Below are 5,295 nucleotides of genomic sequence, written 5' to 3'. Positions count from 1 at the left end.
TGGTGACCTCTTTGGGGTTAATGCAGTTAATCATTTGTTTATTTTGAAGGGAGCAAAGTCATTAATTTAGCAAATTTTCTGAGATGCCTAGTTCTTATTCTTCTGTGGTAGCAAAAGTATTTTTAAGATAATAGCTTATTGCCATGTTGAAGCTGTTTACTGAATGAATGAATGTACGGTGGTTGTCTTTTTGGCAGCTAATGTACCATTTTGGAAGAACCCTTTGCCAGTTTCATTGGATATCTTTTAGCTATGTCTATGTGAGTAAGTAGTGAAGCAAATTGTGTATTGTCTATCAAAATGTCTGGAAATGGTCATTGTTTCGAGTGGCAGGAGGAGTTTATTTCACTGGAGTGTGGCAATTGTGTGGTTCAATATTTCTTGAAGGATTCCACCAGTGAATCAGTCTGTGCAGTTATCGGTTCTCAAAGGAGTGTTAGGCAGATGTTTTATGTTGTTGCTGAGGAGTTTGTGAGGGAATATGCGGCTGAGAATTCAAATCATGCTGGTTTCGAATGGAGGTCGAGGAGAGAGGTTGTAGATTGGCTTACATCCATGATCTAGTATGTAATCGAACCTTTTGGTTTTTGAATTCTGTCATTTCCTTGCCATCAAAGATAATAAATCGCAATAGCATGCTACTTATAAAAATAATCCCATAGCAAAGCAGTTTAGATTTCGGAACTGAACTAAAACTATGCTTATCAGGCATCAGAAAAGCTTAACAATTAAGCTTTGCATCTTCAGTTGTCTTTTATATAAGACTTCAATAATACATCTAGGTCTTGTATGAGTTATGTCTGCTAGTTATCACATGCTTGTAAGTTGTAATTGATCCCATTGTTCATACATTTCCCCCTCAAATTTATAATCCCTACGAGTCATTTTTAGTGTTGTAGAAAATGTTATTATTGATTATTGTTAACCGGTCTTGTTCTTCTTACCATTTTTTTTATTGAAGCGACAAATTCAGTAGAGTCGTTAATCTTTGGAATTCATGTTTCTTTGGAAAGTAAACACCATGTCAAATATCTGTGAAATTTACATTTTTTTAAATAAAACTCAGTGACAGAGTCACTGAAACATGGCATGCTGCTAGCTTTGCGTTTCCTGATTGTGCAATGATCGAGATTAGTGCTCTGAAAGCCCAAGCACTGGATAATATGGTACATTATCTTGATTTTCTACTAGTTCAGTTCCTTACTCTTTCTTTGGCTTTTTCTGACACTGATTCATGTGTTGCATATTACAGGGCTATCTTTTGAGGAACTTGACTGAACAAAGTTCAGATATTGTGTGAGCAGGCACTGCATGGACATGTGGTAAAAGGCTCAAAACATTGTTAGGTATGGGTCTCACTATGTGGGAAACCCATAATTTCTGCCATATTTTATTGTCTCTTTTTGGTTTTGTCAAAAGCCATTTTTGGGGGGCTTTTAACGGATGATGTGGGAAGAAATTTTTGTAGAGCTAAACAAAAAAAAATCACAAATTAAAACAGAGAGAAAGAGAAAAGAAAATTTCAGTTTTTCAAGTTTGGTGCAGCAGTGATCAACTCTTCGATCGAAGGTCCATCCGTGGTTCGATTGAGCTGATTTTTGGACAGCAGCTAGGCGATAAGGTGTTCTTAACTTTATACGGTCGGATTTTTCATCCGAGTCTTGTAGCGTCGGAAATACCCATTTTTCAGTAGCTACATTTTTGGTGATGTTCTCTCATTTTTCTCTCTTTTGCTAAAGATTACATATTGTTAGCCTTGTCAGAGTTGAATGCTTGTTGTAGGCTTGATATTGTGATCTTGTAGCCGAACATTTGATGATAGTGGAGCTCTTTATCGGACTCTAAAGTCCCGTGGTTTTTACCCTTGATTCAGAGGGGTTTTCCACGTAAAAATATCGGTGTCTCTATTTATTTTTGTTGTGGTTGCATTAGTTGATTTGTGGTTGATTAAGGTTGCTAGAGAACATATCTTGTGCTATTGTGCTTGCCATAATTTTTGACAGGAGTTATAAAGAGAGAAAGAACACCGGTTGTGCTTTCGCTTTGTTTCGGTTGTTCGGTTTCTTCCCAACAAACTGGTACCAGAGCTTGGTTATTGTGTCAGATAATTATGGAAATTAATACGACCAAGATGATTATGTTGAATGGCACAAATTATCAACTTTGGCGGAATAAAATGAAGGACTTGTTGTTTGTGAAGGCTTTGCATCTTCCGGTCTTTACTACTCAAAAACCCGATTCGAAAAGTGATGAAGAATGGGAATTTGAGCATCAACAAGTGTGTGGCTTTATTCGACAATTTGTTGAAGAAAATGTTTACAACCACATTGATCAAGAGACACATGCTCGAACATTGTGGGAGAAGCTTGAAAGCTTGTATGCTTCGAAGTCGGGCAATAACAAGTTGTTTTTGCTGAAGAAAATGATGGCGCTGAAATAGAAAGAAGGAATGTCTATAGCTGACCATGTTAGTGAATTTCAGAGTGTGATGAATCAGTTGCTTGGTATGGGTGTCAAATTTGATGACGAGATTTTAGGACTTTGGTTGCTTGCTACTCTACCAGACTCTTGGGAGACCTTTCGAGTCTCACTCATTAATTCTGCCCCACAGGGTATTATTACTTTGAATTTGGCTAAGAGTGGTGTGTTGAATGAAGAGGTTAGAAGAAGATCTCAGGGTTCTACATCACAGTCCGAGGTGTTGGTTATCGAGAACAGGGGGAGAAACAGAGACAAAGATGGAAAGGGTAGAGATAAAAACCGAAGCAAGTCAAGATCGAGATACAAGAATCTTGAGTGTCATCATTGTGGTAAGAAAGGTCATATCAAGAAATATTGCTTCAAGTGGAAGAAAGAGAACAAAGGTGGTGGTGATAAACACGATCGGAATGACGATAAAAAATTCGAGCGTGTTGCTACTATTACTCGTGAAGATCTGTTAGTTATTTGTGATGAGAATTTGGTCAACCTAGCATGCGACGAGACTAGTTGGGTGATTGATATTGGTGCATCACTTCATGTCACGTCGAGGAAGGAATTCTTCACATCTTATACTCCTGGTGATTTTGGGGTATTGAAGATGGGTAATGATGGTTTGGTTTCGGTTATTGGTATGGGAAATGTTAGTTTGGTGAGTAACAATGGAATAAAGTTAACTCTCAAGGATGTCAGACATGCACCGGATGTCCGTTTGAATTTGATTTCTGCAGGAAAGCTTGATGATGAGGGATTCTGTAACACCTTCAGTGAAGGGCAGTGGAAGCTGACTAAAGGCTCCTTGGTTATGGCTCGAGGAAAGAAGAGCTCAAATTTGTACTTGATGCAAGCTTTGACTTCTCGAGGGATGGTGAATGTGACACTGAATGACAGCTCAACTGAGTTGTGGCATAAACGACTCAGTCACATGAGTGAGAAGGGGCTTAGCTGTTTAGCGAAGAAGAATCAACTTTCGGGTTTAAAGAATGCTACACTGAAGAATTGTGCTCATTGTCTAACAGGAAAGCAGAAAAGAGTTTCATTTAGAAGCCATCCTCCTCTTAGGAAATCAGAGTTGCTAGAGTTGGTCCATTCAGATGTTTGTGGTCCGATAAAAGTAAAATCACATGGTGGTGCACTTTACTTTGTGACTTTCATTGATGATTGTTCAAGAAAGCTATGGGTTTACACTTTGAAGTCTAAAAATCAAGTCTTTGAGGTGTTTAAACAGTTTCAAGCATCAGTTGAAAGGGAAACTGGGAAGAAGTTGAAGTGCATTCGTACTGATAATGGTGGCGAGTACACAGGGTCATTTCATGAGTATTGTCTGCGATAGGGAATCAGACATCAGAGAACACCACCAAAGACTTCACAGTTAAATGGGTTAGCTGAAAGAATGAACCGAACATTGATTGAGAGAGTCAGATGTTTGTTGTCAGATGCAAAGTTACCAAGATCGTTTTGGGCTGAAGCTTTGAATACAGTGACACATGTGATAAATCTGTCTCCTAGTGTTCCTTTGAAAGGTGATGTGCCAGATAGAGTTTGGTTTGGTAAAGACGTGTCATATGATCACCTACGTGTGTTCGGTTGTAAAGCATTTGTTCATGTTCCAAAGGATGAAAGATCCAAGTTGAATGCCAAGGCTCGACAATGCATTTTTATTGGTTATGGTCTAGATGGTGAGTTTGGTTATAGACTCTATGATCCAGTTCAGAAGAAACTCGTGAGAAGCAAAGATGTTGTCTTCATTGAGGATCAGACCATTGATGACATTGATAAGACGGAGAAAGTGGATTCACAAGGTAGTGGTGACTTGATCGATGTGAATCCGGTTCCCCTAGACTCTTCACCAGATCCTATCCAGGATGATGTGCATGGTGATGTTAGTGGTGACCATCAGACTATAGGTGACTTTGATACTCCCATGGATGATGTTGTGAATGATCAACAACAAGCACCTATAGCTCCACCAGCAGTTCCACTTCGAAGGTCTTCCAGAGATCGACGATCTTCTGTCAGGTATTCTCCTGATGAATATGTTCTTTTGACTGACGGGGGAGAACCTGAATGTTATGAAGAGGCTATGGAGAGTGAATGCAAAGATCAGTGGGTTGAAGCGATGAAAGACGAACTTCAATCCTTGCATGAGAACCATACTTTTGAATTGGTGAAACTGCCTAAGGGCAAAAGAGCTTTGAAGAATCGGTGGGTTTACAGGTTGAAGCAAGAAGAGAAGTCTTCATCTCCACGATACAAAGCTAGATTGGTTGTCAAGGGTTATACTCAGAAAAAGGGGGTTGATTTTGAAGAAATATTTTCTCCGGTTGTAAAGATGTCCTCTATCAGAACTATACTGAGTTTGGTAGCTTGTTATGACCTAGAGGTTGAACAAATGGATGTGAAAACTGCTTTTCTTCATGGTGACTTGGAAGAAGAGCTTTACATGGAGCAGCCAGAGGGTTTTGTTGCACAAGGGAAAGAGGACTATGTGTGCAGATTGAAGAAGAGCTTGTATGGTTTGAAGCAAGCTCCAAGGCAATGGTACAAGAAGTTTGAGTCTGTTATGGGGGAGCAAGGCTACAAGAAGACTACTTCTGATCATTGTGTGTTTGTTAAGAGATTCTCTGGTGATGATTTTATTATTCTTTTGCTCTATGTTGATGATATGCTTATTGTTGGTCAGAATGCTTCTAGAATTGAGAAGTTGAAACAAGAGTTGAGTAAATCCTTTGCAATGAAGGATTTGGGGCCAGCAAAGCAAATTCTTGGCATAAGACTGACACGTGATAGAAAGGCCAAGAAATTATGGTTATCACA

This window comes from Gossypium hirsutum, chromosome D05 (genome assembly GCF_007990345.1).
Source record: "Gossypium hirsutum isolate 1008001.06 chromosome D05, Gossypium_hirsutum_v2.1, whole genome shotgun sequence".
In the NCBI taxonomy this organism is placed as follows: domain Eukaryota; kingdom Viridiplantae; phylum Streptophyta; class Magnoliopsida; order Malvales; family Malvaceae; genus Gossypium; species Gossypium hirsutum.
This window is presented reverse-complemented; position numbering follows the sequence as displayed.